We start from the raw sequence: 14,620 nt of genomic DNA, 5'->3' as shown, positions 1-14,620 counted from the left end.
CTCACTCAAGGAAGTGAGGTGGGTTAGACATTCAGAATGCATTTTACAACGCAATACCAGTGAGTAGGATCAATGTCCAGTCAATGCTTTACTTCACAAAAGAAATGCACTCTAATACACACATGAAAAATACACTGCACATAAAACTAAGATACACAGCGAAAACCAGAAGTCTCTAGTACACCCTGGGCCAGAGCTCTGACCCTAACGTTATACAGCACCTATACACTAAGCACTATAAAACACAGTTAACATTGCATTTGACAGAACACATTAGACTGGGTTATTCTTGAAGGATAGAGCAATGTTACCTATACTTGTAATACAGTGTTAGGATTTCAGCAATTGATATAAAGTCAAGTGTTCCTGGTCTACCCACTGTCTTACCATCCAAAATAACAGAAGTGCCCACCCTTACTTGGCAAGTACACCACTTTAGTGGTGTCAAGGGTCTGGATACGTGTGCCTGGTTTCTTGTCTCAGTTACTGGAGTCCCACTAGTCCAGTAGCCACTGGGCTAGCTATAGGAGGATAGTGGCTGGCCAGGAAGCCAGTCCACCCTGATACCCTCAGATGACACAAAAGAGGTCGGACTCCGTACCACAAAACACACTGGTCACAGTCTATATTTTCTAATAGCAGAGCAACCATGGGAACAGTGCTACTTGCTACCAGTGCCGGAGAAGAAAGATCAAAGCTTGAGTCTTTGTAAGTCTTTGAGCAGGCACCAAGGGTTCAAATGGTAAGTTCTTCAACACGGCACTGTTGGCCCTTCTACAGATGGTCACTGGAAGCATTCACGGGCCCCCACAGCACAGGGGAGGGGTCAGGGGTGAAGCAGCCTCACCTTCAATGACAACATAGACCTTATTCCATCTCCCTCAATGTTGATGTGCAGCAAGTTTCCTTTTCTTAAGCAGCTGTCTGAAGTCTCCTTGTGTTCTAAAGGACAGAAGCCCCCACAAGACAGACAGCTCTGTCTCTGCTCTGATACCCCACCCAACAAGTTGCAGTCCAGTTCCTTCCGTCAGACTGGCAAATTCCTTTCACCGGTAATCCACCACAGTTTCACCTTCCCAAGTTCAAACCCTATCCCAGCGCCTGAAAGGTGAATGACAATCCAATCTTTGGACTCCACTGCTGGATCTCGGCTTCCTCAGCAGCCCCTTGTTGGTGCCTTATCAGAAAAGAGAACAGCCTTGAACAACCAACTGGACTATGAGGCCAGACGCTTATCATTCCCTGAGTGTAAGGCTAAACCAATCAGAGTGTCTGCTACTTTTGCTTCCTTGATGCCCCTCCAATCCTGGGACATATTTCCTGTATGTTCACAGCGTGATCAGTCAGTAATCAATCCATTGACAAGGGTTCTCCCAGTCTCTGGATACGTGTCTGTCCTATGCCCTAGAGAAGTATTTTTATTAACTCCAGACCAAGAGGCCCTGACCATCACCCATCAGAAAAAGAGGGGGGTCGTCCCAGCAGAGGGAGTCTTTGCTAAATACAGATAAGTGCTAGAGCCTACCCCAATCCAGCAAACTTCAACTAAGAACAGGAAGGGCACAGGGGAGCTGGAAGGTCCAGCAAAACAGATACCATCTAGGCTCACATTAAACACAATGGTTCACCATCCTCACCCACTAGCTCTCAATAGATATATCCTGAGAACCCAGGTAAAGGAGACTGCACACATTTTACAAGGAGGGAGATGGCCGGCAGCCCCTCATAGAGGGTACAGGGACCCCTGAGTATAGATCAATGCTGCCACCACTGTCAGTTTACCACAGCCTGGGTAGAGAGGGCAGAAAGGGGTGTGCTACACATGCTTCCTGGACCTTAGAGTCAAGCTGTAGGGTCTCAAAACACGTAAACAGAAGACCCTCAGTGGACATGCATGATTGTCATTGAGGTAAAGATCAAGAAAACGTACAGTACTTTCAAGTGACTTGCAAGGAGTGCAACATTGGGCAGGGAACCACACTAACCAGAGTCATGCAGGTGACTTCCCGTCACAACAGATGCACAACACCAATCCAAGATAAATCACTAACTACCTAAATAAATAAACTAGGGTCGAAAATGGAGAGCAACATAATACCATCTTTAAGCATAATAATGAAACAATCAGGAATGAATACTATGTTCACAATCAAGTCTCTAAGTGCTTCTCCAAATAAAAAGGCGAGTCAACCTGCAGTTAAAGATGAACCGATGGAAAGCTAGTAGCCCAATAGGAAATCTCTCAACAGAAGACAAATGTAGCCCATTTTTTGCAATCCAGATACAAAAGTTGGAACTACTAACATGGTGTGATTACTGAACAAGTCCAATAGATGGCCCAGCAACAGGACCCAGAACCCCATCTGTAAACAGGGTGTGGGATGAAGGGATGTGGTGACAGTTATGCTAACATAGGTGTTATAGGTCCCAACAGCCGTAGATACAAAGAATCACAAGGTGAGCACACCGGATCACCCCCACATGACTCATTGCAGCAGGACCAGATGAGGCATATGGATATATACATGAATTTAGTATATTCTAAAACAGCCTTGACATACATAAGTCCAGGAAAGATGGATCTAAGCCACATTTCAAAAACCCAGCAATGTAAATTTGTTGTATTTTAATTAATTTTATCCTGCTTTTCGGACGATCTTTAATGGATCTAGCCCTTCTACACCGGTGTTCAACACTCTTGCTCTAAAGGTCTTTTCTAACATAGGGCCTGATTTAGATCTTGGTGAATCAAGACCACTTTCGCTTTTGAGCGGTCTTACCGCCTCCTGGCTTGGTGGTCCACCTTTCCTATTTAGTTGTTGGCGACTGCATAGATGAAAGACAACTGCGGTCCTGCCATCACCACCAGAAAATCTCAACCGCGTCGACAATGGGATAGGCAAAAGCGGCTGTCGGAGAGAGGACCGCCAGTTTCCCTGCCAGCCTAATCACGATGTGCCTTCCCGCCAATGTGACTGTGGCACACCTCAGTTAGCGGAATGGAAGGGATATAAGGTAGAAACTCACCTTTTCTCCATTTCACACTTCCTATTCAGCCATGGATCCGATCTTCCAAGTGCTGCTGCTGCTTGATGACAAACAAAACCAACACTGTTGTGGATGCAATCAACGGTAAGTTTCACTTTTACCGATTGACTTGTCTGTTAACATTTGCATAGGACTCCTACATTTATACATCTCTCTTATAAGCAATAGCATACCAATGTGCAATGCATATATGTTAGACTTGGGGGTCTCTAGTTGGTACAGGTATGCACTTGTGACAAATAGGGACCCTCTCCTCTAGTTAGGGTAGGGGGTACACTCCCAAAATAATCCCTGCTCACCCCCTTGGTAGCTTGGCACGAGCAGACAGGCTTATCTCAGAGGCAGTGTGTAAAGCATTTGTGAACACATACAGTAACCAAGTGACAACTCTACAGATGGACACCACACAAGTTTTATATAAAAAATAAGTATTCTTTATATAGATTTACCACAAGACCATTAAACGACAAAAACACACAATACTGTCACTTTAGATGGTAGAATTTTGCTTAGTTCTCTTAAGTTCTTAAATGCAACACTTTAAGTCAATGTACCTTTTAGATGCGACACGCAGGGCAACGAAAGTGTTGCAACGATGTTGATGCAATGAAGTTTTTGGTGCAAAGAAATAAAGACGTGAAGATCTTCCAGATGCGGCACGCTTCTCCGATGTTGCAAGAAGACTCGACTCGATGCTTTAGCTGCAGCGGTGACACCCTTTACGCGATGCGACGACAGCGGCCTTGGCAGCGACACTCTTCTCCGACGTTTGCGAGATGCTTCCGCTCGATGCGATGTTGCAGCGGTGACACCCCTTTACGTGATGCGACGACAGCAGCTCCGACGGCGGCCCGCTTCTCCACGGATGCGAGGCGCTTTTCTTGATGCGGTGCAATGCGACAACTACGATGGCTGCGATGGCAACACGCTTCCTCCTCGATGCGAGACTCTTCTCTTGATGCGGTGCAATGTGTCAACTATGATGGCTGCGATGGCGACACGCTTCTTCGGCGTTGCGAGACACTTCCTGGATGATGTGAGACGCTTCCGCTCGATGCGATGCTGCAGCGGCGACACACTTTACGAGATGCGACGACAACAGCTCAGACGGTGGCCCGCTTCTCCTTCTTGAGTCGCGCTTCCAGCTCCTTGCGGCCAGCAGTCCCTCAGAAGGCCCGACAACAGCAGCAGGCACTTCCAAAGAACTCTGGGGAGCTGGGGGTGAAGTCTGTTGTTCCTGAGACTTCAGCAGGAGGCAAGCTCTTTTCCAAGCCCTTGGAGATCCTTTACAAGTTGAGCAAAAGTACACACAAAGTTCCTTTCTCCTCTCTTTGGCAGTAAGGCAACCACTGCAGGCCAATCCCCCAGGTTCCGGGATAGTTTCCTCATCAGCTTCTTCTGGTTCCTCCCTCAGCAGAGGTTCTTCTTAGTTTCCCAAAGTGATCTAAATTCTTGGGATCAGGGTCCCAATATTTAGACCCAGAAATCCTTTGTCCTCTGAAGGCAGAGGGGCCTTTGCCCAGTCCAAACCAGTTCCTGAGCACTCTGTTTACCAGACTTCTCCTTTCCTTTCACAGTGCAGGGCAGAAACATTAGACGCCCCACATGAGGTGGAGCCAGCATTGTGGAAGGCAAGTACAGCCCTGGAGCACTTTGTTGACAGGATTCCTTCTCTTCATTCACTGTGCAGGGCAGAGACATCAGCCGCTCTCCAGGGGGTGGAGCCGGCATTGTGGAAGGCAGGCACAGCCCTATTCAGGTCCCAGGTGCAACTCCTCTCACCCATCTAGATGAAGATCTCTCTATTCACCACTGGGACACCTCACCCTGTCTCCTGGAATTCCCCAGCCCTGTCACTCAAACCCCAGACAAAGGAATACACAGCCTAGCAGAGGCAGGTTTGAATGGTTAGACAAGAAAATGCCTACTTTCTAAAAGTGGCATTTTCAAACACAGAATGTTAAAACCAACTTTACTAAAAGATGTATTTTATCATCCGGAGTTCAGGCATACTAAATTCGAATTTCTACCATGTTCTCTGAGTCAGTTAGGATTATAAAATGTAATAACCAAACTGCCCATTCTGGCCTAAAGAGAACAGGTAGCCTTGCAATAGTGAAAAAACGAAAATGGCTGTAATTCACTATTAGAACATGCCACACACATCAGGGCATGTCCTACCTTATCCTTACAATGCACCCTGCACTTGGGCCTACCATAGGGGTGTCTGATATGAAGAAAAGGGAAGGTTTAGGGACTGGCAAGTGGGTGCACTTGCCCAGTCAGCATGACAGTACCAGGCTGCATGCAGGCTCTGCAATGGCAGACCTTCGACACATGTTTACAGGCTGCTTCTGTGGGTGGCACAACCAGTGCTGCAAGCCCACCAGCAGTATTTGGATTACAAGCCCTGGGCACTCCTGGTGCACTGTACTAGGGTCTGACAGGTAAACCAAACCAACCAATCATGGAATCACGAATCATACATCAATTTACAATAGGGAGCATTTGCACTGTGGCACTGGACGGCAGTGGCACAGTGCCCTGAGCAACTAACACCAGAAAAAACATATGAGGCAACAGCGAAAAATGGAAGGGAGACTCACGCCAATGTGCCAGGTCTAACAATATATATGTAATGTTGTGTTTCAGAAATTTTAAGAAACACACCTGTATGATCACATTTTATGTATAAATTTGGGGCAAGCTGCCTTAAAAAAAACGCACACTGGCACAAAAAAGGATATCTACATAAAAATGAAAAATTCACCATACAGGCGTGTTTACAGAAATGTCTAAAATTCCTACATTAAAAACATTTGCAACACAAATCATAGGGATAATTTCAATGTAACATGATGTAGAAAGTGCACTAGACAAGGTGTATCATTTACCTCAGAAATTAACAGTAGAATCAATGTCAGTCACAAATTAGAAGTATTCAACATATACATCTATGTAACATTTCCCTTTGTCCAGTTGAAGTCCTGTACTGTATCCAAAATCAATAGTCACAAATTGTTTCATATTGATCAGTAATCACGGTGAAACAAACACACCTGTAGTAACTTACGGCCCAAATAATATTTTTAACATCAATTAGTTGGCGCAAGTGACCATTACTATGAAGAGTACCAGCACCTAAATTCAAATGTCAATCCCATACTATGTTAACCAGTGTATGGCACTTAGAGTAGACATTAAAAAAATAAGTTGTATTACCTGTCATCATGGTAAAGAAAAATAAATACTTCATATTTTACTCGGAAACAGTGCTAGGAATCAAACAATTGCTAAGGGAATATAATGCCTGGACTAATTTGGTGAAATCAAAAGTATGGATTTATTCCACAAAATGAGATTAGGCTCTCAAAATAATATTTAAGCCAGATGGCAGTCCATCAAGTCCAAAATTGTGCACTGTTGTGCAGTGGCACAAAGCTTGCCTCCTAAATTACTACTCAGGGGAACACCCTCAGGAAGGGACATCTAGTGGGCAGAGCAGGCACCTCAGAGATCCTACATAGGAGGGGTGTCCTTGGGTTTGGGAGGGGGGTTGTGATGTGGAAGGGGTGAGTTGTAATGTGGAAGGGGTGAGTTGTGTTGTGGAAGGGGTAGATTTGTGTTTGGTAGGGGTGGGTTGGGTTGGGATGTGGAAGGGGTGGGTTAGGGTGTGGAAGGGGTAGATTTGCATTTGCTAGGGGTGGGTTGGGTTGGTATTTGGAAGGGGTTAGGGCAAGGGTAAAAAGGACGTCTTCTATGGGAAAATGAGCAGAGTGTTTGTCAGGGAGTTGGGTTTGGGAGGTTAAGGGAGTGGCAATGTCTGATGTGCATATGTCTGTTTAGAGTGCAGGTCGTGCATGTTTGGGTGTGTCATAGGTGGCTGTTGTTTGGATGAGTATGGGCGTCTGAGTTTTGTAGGTATGAATTCCAGTGTATGTTTGTGTGGATGGATGTGTTGTGAAGGTGCTGGGTGTGGTTGTGGTGCATGTGGGTGTGGTGGTGGCTGTGTTGTCTGTGGGTGTATTGGTGGCTGCGGTTGTACTGGTGATGGTAGTGGTGCATGTGGGTGTGGTGGTGGCTGCGGTGTCTGTGGATGTGCTGGTAGTTGTGCATTTGGGTGTGGTGGTGGCTGCAGTATTTGTGGATGTGATGGTGTGGGTACATGTGGGTGTGGTGGTGGCTGCAGTGTCTGAATGTTTACTTGTGCACCTGTGTTTTTTTGTCTCTGTGTTTATGTGTGTGTGCTGCTTGTGTGTGTGGAAAGGTGTGAGTGTGCTTTGGACAGGACTGGGAATATGGAATTGAGATGGGGAAAGGGCAGGAGGTGGGACACAAGGTTGGGATGGTTGGAAGGCAGTGATCAGTGAGGAGGCCAGAACTTGAAAAGACCACTGTAAGCCAGACATATCACTATGAATGCCTTCCAGGTTAGCAAGCATTTGCTGCATATGCCGACTAAGGACCTGGATGGCATTCAGGAGTGTAGTCTAGCCTGCAGTGAAGCTGCTGAGGAGGTCATGAGCCTCCTCACTCCGCGCAGCCGGGAGGACAGGGGCAGGGGGAAAGGTGCCTGGAGCAAAGGAGACGCCACCACTTTTAAGAGGGTGCCGTTGACCAACTTGGGGGTGGGGACACAGGAGGGAGGGTGGAGATGGTACACTGGGTTGCGGAGAAGGATCCAGTAGGGTCCACCACCACTAGGGACTGATCGCTTGGGGAGGCCTCCGAAGAAGATGTTGAGCTTAGGCCCTCCATTCCAGTCCCCTCACCCTCCATGGCACTGTGTTCCTCTGTGTTAGTGGTTTCACCAGGTGAGACAGTGTCCAGCTGCTACCCCGCCTTCGTGGCCAACGTCTCCTTTGCCTGCTCCAGATGATCCTGAAAAGACATATACAACAGTTTTATTGTAGTTGTGTGAATAGAACTCATCAACAACTTTGATCAAAAACATTATCCTAGTTTCCATATTGCACCTCCTACAAGGCTCACAAACTGGTTATTTAAATCACCATCTCATGCATGTAGGGAACATCTTCAGATACCATTTGCTCATAGTTCTGTAATTCCCTAAGAAAGCTCCTACATCAAATATGAACTTGTCTCAAACATAATCATTTCTCTAAAGGAACTGTAGAACACCTCTGAATGGTTGGCCTTTGTTGGTAAGAATAGTGACCTTATGTCACCATTTAGGATATACACCAAATATACCTTTGGACACTGTGTACAAGGTCCAAAATGATGCATTAATGACATACACTAAAAGTTAAATATGAATCATATACTGCAATGCTGTACTAATATTTGTAGAAAATGAAAGCCTGTCTCATTTTTCTGGCCATTTCACAATAGTAACACTTACCTCAAGTAACTCAAGTACTGTAGAAATGTACAACATAATATATGCTTTCAGTACTGAAGTAGGTCATCAATGTGACACACTATGTATGTACCTATGCTGTTGAAGACATGTAGACATATTGTCATTGTGGATAGACAAATGACTCCAATAGAGAAACTAATTACATGGGGCTTGATACATTTCTAATCCACTTTAGTGCAGAGCAACTACTTATTTACATTTGACTTCAAAATATCTCAAATAGTACAATGTGACACTGGGAACATCCACTGTATCATACCTGCATAATATTCAATGCCACATGTAATTGGGCTACCATTACATCATCCACAATAGTGAAGGAGCATCACACATGACACAACAAAGACTATTGACCTGTTTGGTACAACTGTCCTTCATGACATCAAACAACCTGATGTATATGTGTAGTTTAGGCAGCCATCTGTCTACTCAGACAGTCCTTTGATGGTGAACAGGAATCAGGTGGGATCCTTTCCCCAAACAAATTATAGACAAAGCACATCATCATACATCATACAAAACGTACACCTTTATGAACTCTTCTTGGGTGTTGGACATGGGTCACCCTTAATGTGGATTGGAAAAATCCTGGCTGTAACAAAAAATTAGTCATGTAATATGCGAAACTCAGATAAGAACTTACCACCTTTAAGCTGCTGTTGGGCTCTCAACTGCCTATCAATCTGGGGATAGGCCACCACAAGAATGCAGGCTAGTGGGGTGATTAGGGCGCAGAGCACCCACTTCCCACATTGGGGGGACTGCCCAAGCTGGACCTCTGCTGACTTTCTGGTCCAGAATCATAGGTCCTACCACCTCTTATGGCAATGGACGCTGCGCCGCTTGAAGACCCCCAGCATCCGCACCTTCCTGGTGATGGCCTTTTCAGATGTCCCGCTTCTGATGGGCATTGACCTGTATGGATACAAGAAATGAAAGAAAAAAAAACTGTTTAGTGGCTTCTTTGTATTGAGGAAACACATTTTTACTACAAGCATAACACATGAGCTACCATACAACATGTGCATTTTCACATAGTGAGCAAAATAAAGATATTAATACACACCTTTGGAGTGATCTGTTGACTAGCCGCATCCCTTGTCATGTCCTACGCTCAGTAATCCTGGCCAGTGACATCATCTAGCCCAGGGGGGCTCTGTGAGGAAATTTCCCCTGACTCCATCTACTTACTGTATACTCGTCATGCGGTCCACACAGCTGACTCCTGAAACCAACGCAATATCTGTAAGGGAAAAAGAGAAAGGACAACCATAAAAAAAATCTACTTACACTAATGACGATCACAGGACAAAGGAGGAGGAGAAAAAGACACAGACTCAGGAAGAATGGGAAGCGAGGAGAGAACGAGATTCGGGACCAGAGAAGCTGAGCAGCAGAGAAGCAAGAAGCCATCTAGAGCTGCTGACGTGTTGGAGGACGATGCTGATTAGGACGAGACGCCCGCCTCCTGGTGCGAGGAGTGGTGGGCACCACCAGGGGATGCTGGAGAGTGAGCGAAACTCAGGAGAGTTGCAGCACAGCGGGTATGTTATAGGGGGATGGGTGGGATGTATGTTGGGGTTGGAAGGGAAGAAAATGGGTCACAGTCAGGGGAGAGCATAGTGTAATCTCTTTACAACAGTCATAACAGGGGAGTTGTAAAAAACAATCTCTAGGCGATACGCTGAGACCCGTGGCAGATTTCAGAGTCAGGTTATGAGCCAAGTAACCAGTAATATCCCTGTATCCAATCTTGAGGAGGGGGACAAGGAACAAGGTCATAAAGACCGAGTGAGGTTAACCTTGTTTTATACCCCACATCCAGTAAGGAAGGTATTCGATAAGGGGTTCTGTGGCTAAGGGAAAACTCCCAATAGACCCATTGGACAGAAAGGTGCGTTCTGTGTTTCCTCAGGCACGATACTCCACTGCCCCAAATAAACCCTCTCTCCCATGAGAAAAGCCCCAAAACGCCAGAGACCCCTCTTTACAAGAAATTAGAGACCGTAGCTTTGATGCCAGGGCCTGTTCCCAAAGCTATCCCTACTGGTCTGTAAGGCTTCCAGTGTGGTGGTTTTGGTCACATTGCCCGGTTCTGCCCACAAAAAGAGGAACACATGGACATAGGACTAGTGAGATCTTAGAACTGTTCAAAATCAGAGGGCAGACCTCCCTTTCATTGTCGCTTATCTGTAAATGGGGAACCCGTCACAGCCTTTGCACATACCGGCTGCTTACAGAGTGTGATGGGTCCACATAGCCTTCCTGGAGGTGCAACCCATACCAATGGATTGTAAATATTCAGTGCATCCATGACATAAAAAAAGATACCCTATTAAAGATATCTATATCCAACACCAAGCAGACCCTGTGGTTCCCCTCAGGGTAAGACTGATACCAAAGTTACCATAACCCTTTATCGTGGGAAGCGATTATCCTCACATGGAGAATCTGGTTCAGGAAACCTGGAAGGAGGGAGGCTAGTGGTGGGGAATTGCCCCCTTGTTCTAAGCCAAGGACCATGAATGGCCCCCAATGAAACCCCGGAAAAGCAGAAGACAAAGCCGGGAAGAGAAACAGGCACCCCGAATAGTCCTGCCAGCCTACTCCCAGGATGCTATCTGGAAAACAGACAGAAACTTCCAAGTGGCTAAGAGATAAGTTCCCACCCTTCGTCAAGCCTGGAAGAACACCGCCGAACACAAAGACCCCGACCAAGTAGTTCCTCAGTTCTTCTTTAAAGAAGTGATATTGTACCAGAAGGGTGGGAAAACACAGCCCTCTCAACTAATAGTCCCAGCTCCCTTTCATTAAAAGGTCCTGTTCCTGGCCCATAGTCATCTGTTGAGGTGTCACTTCAGTACTGGAGAAAATGGAAAAAGCTATACTAGAGAAATTCTACTGGCCACGGATCTACCAGCAAGCGAAAAGGTATTGTAGGGAGTGCCCCATCTGCCAGAAAAAAAGCTGGGCACCCTAGCAAAGTGCCCTTGATACCCTTACCTGTAATAGAAGAGCCCTTCTCTAGAGTGGGCATGGACATAATAGGCCCTCTTCTACCCTCCCGTAGTGGCTGCGGTTATGTGTTGGTGCTTGTTGTTTATGCCACTCATTTTCCTGAGGTCGTGGCCCTATGACACCCCAACATCACGCACGTGGCCAAAGCAATGATCAGTGCCTTCTCCAGAGTGGTGTTCCTAAGGAAGATCCTAACAGATCAAAGGACCCCATTTATTCTAAACTCGTGAGGCATGTCTGTCAACAGCTGGGAATCAAACAGATCCGTACTGTGGCTTATCATCCACAAACTGATGTGCTCATCAAGCAATACAACGCAACCTTGAAGAGCATACTAAATAAACTACTGGACTTGGACACAAGGAAATAGGAAGACATTCTACCCCTTGCCTAGTTTGCTATCAATGCAAAGAACAGAGAAGTAAAGGGTACTCCCCATTCGAACTCCTCTATGGCAGACAGCCACGATCTCTGTTAGATATGGCGAGAGAAGAGTGGAAGAAAGAGAAGGACTGGTATAAACTTTTGTTGGAGTGTGTGACCAACCTAAAAACCTATTTGGGACAGTTCTGAAGCACAGTTAAATCCAATATGGAACAGGCCAAGATAGCCTAAAAAGGTCAGTATGATAAAAAATAAAAAAAAGATACTTCAATACAGGGCACCCCATCCTTCTAATGAAGACTTCTCCTGATCATAAGTTGTTAGGACAGTGGCAAGGTCCCTATGTAGTTACAGTAAAGGTGACACCCGTCACTTATCGAATTGAGCTAGACCCAAACCAGAAAATGTCCCAGCTTTACCATATCAATCTCTTGAAAAAATTAGAGGGTAATATGCCGGTAATGATAGGGTATACCAGGAAAGACCCTCCCTTATATCTACAGTGTATAGATCCAGAACTCCCTACTAGCCTCAAAGAGGAGTTGATCCAATGGCTTCAACCCCTTCAGGATGATTTTGCCCTGTTACAAGAAAAAAGTACCCTGTTGGGACAAGCCATCTATACTTCCCTAGGAAAAGGGTGCAGTTGTGACCATATCACACCCCCAAGGACAGAAGGCCTACCATTGAACAAGAAGTTCAACAAATGCTCAAAACGGGTGTGATCGAAACCTTCCAAAAGCGAGTGGAACTTTTCAATCATTAGTTCCAAAACCTGATGGGTCGGTCAGGGGTTATATTGAGAAGTTAACTAGATTTCACAATTCAATACCTACCCACACCCAAGAGTGGATGAAATGGTGGAGAGATTAGTAAAACAAAATACATCAGTACGCTTGATCTCTGTAAGGGGTACTGGCAATTAACCCTTAGGGAACAGGATAAACAAAAGACAGCCTTTTCTATTCCGGGAGGCCTATATCCATTTACTGTATTACCTTTCGGTCTTCATGGAACCCCTGCTACTTTCCAGTCTATGATGAACGTTATACTTAAGTCACACGACCAGTATGCTGCAGCCTACATAGACGACATAATCATATACAGTTCCTCATGTAAACAACACTTAGATCACCTACAAATTGTCACGCAGGCATTAGATACAAGCGGGTTGAAAATCAACCCTGCCAAGAATCACCTGGCAGCCCGAATAGTCAAGTAGTTGGGGTTTCTTCCGGAGAGAGACACATACGACCTTAAAAAGAAAAAATAAATCGGCATCACCAATGTCCACGTGCCCAAAAACAAAAGAGATTTACGAGCCTTTCTAGGTATACTCGGGTACTATATATGCTTCAGTCCCTGCTTCTCACAGATAGCAGCAACCTTGACGGATTTACTAAAGCAAACCACAAAAAAGAGCTAGAGCTACAACAACCCTGCCCAGACGTCCAAAAGGCCTTACACGTTTTAAAGCAATCCCTCACCTCAGTGCCAGTCCTAATCAGCCCTGATTACACCAAGCCCTTCATCATACAAACCGATGCATTTTAAAGTAGTCTGGGGGGCAGTCCTATCGCAAACAGCAAAGGAGAGGAATGCCCCATTGTTTAAATCAGCCGCAAATTGTTTCCCAGAGAGAAGAACTAAGCGTGGTAGAAAAAGAAGCCCTGGCCATTAAGTGAGCAATAGAGTCCTTGTGTTACTACTGAGAAGGTTGTGAGATTACTCTCTTCACAGACCATGCCCCACTTGAATGGATGACTCGCAACAAGGGAAACAACAAACTGAAACTAGTTGGTTCCTTGCCCTACAGCTATATCGTTTCCAGACATTGCACAGAAAACAAACAGAACAGGAAACTGCTGATGTTTTTGTCTAGATATCCCCAGAACAGGTTTCTTACAAGCAAGAAAGTTAGGGAAGGGGGATGTGAGAAACTTCCCCCTCCACCCCACCTACTTACCCAATACTTGTCTGGCGGTCAACACAACCGAGTCCCGAAGTCAACACAATATCTGTAAGGGAAAAAGAGAAAGGACTACCATCAAAAGAAATCCAAAAACATATTTTGAACAGAAGGGCAGAGTCACCGCGATCGAGAGCCAATTATGGGACAAAGGAGGAGGAGAAAAAGACGCTGACTCAGGAAGGAAGGGAATCGAGAAGAGGAAAAGAATCGGGACCCGAGAAGCTGAGGAGCAGAGTAGCAAGACGGCATCCGGAGCTGTTGACGAATTGGAAGGCGACGCTGATCAGAACGAGGCGCCTGACTCCAGGAGCGAGGAGGTGTGGAACCCACTAGAGGATGCTGGAGAGGAGCCGCAACTCAGTAGAGTTGCAGCATAGTGGGTAAGGGAGGGAAATGGGTCACGGTGAGGGGAGGGCACAGTGTAATCTTTTTACAACCGCGATAACAGGGGAGTTGAAAGGAAATCTTTTGGCAATGAGACCCCTGGTAGATTCCAGAGTCAGGTTATGAGCCAAGAAACCAGTAATATCCCTGTATCCAGGGGAACAAGGCCATAACGGCCAGGTGAGGTTACCCTGGTTTTATATGCCACATCCTGTATGGAAGGGAATTGAAAAGGGTTCTGTGACTAGGGATAAACTCCCAATAGACCAGTTGGCCAGAAAGACGCATGCTGTTTCCCCAGGCATTATACTCCACTTCCCCAAATAAAACCCCTCTCTCAGGAGAAATCACCAAAAGGGTGTGGTGACGGGTAAGGAAAGAAGTATTTCCTGCACTCCTACTTACCGCTACTATTTCTTATTTGTTTT

Source organism: Triturus cristatus, chromosome 2_1 (assembly GCF_964204655.1).
Source record: "Triturus cristatus chromosome 2_1, aTriCri1.1, whole genome shotgun sequence".
Lineage (NCBI taxonomy): Eukaryota > Metazoa > Chordata > Amphibia > Caudata > Salamandridae > Triturus > Triturus cristatus.
This window is presented reverse-complemented; position numbering follows the sequence as displayed.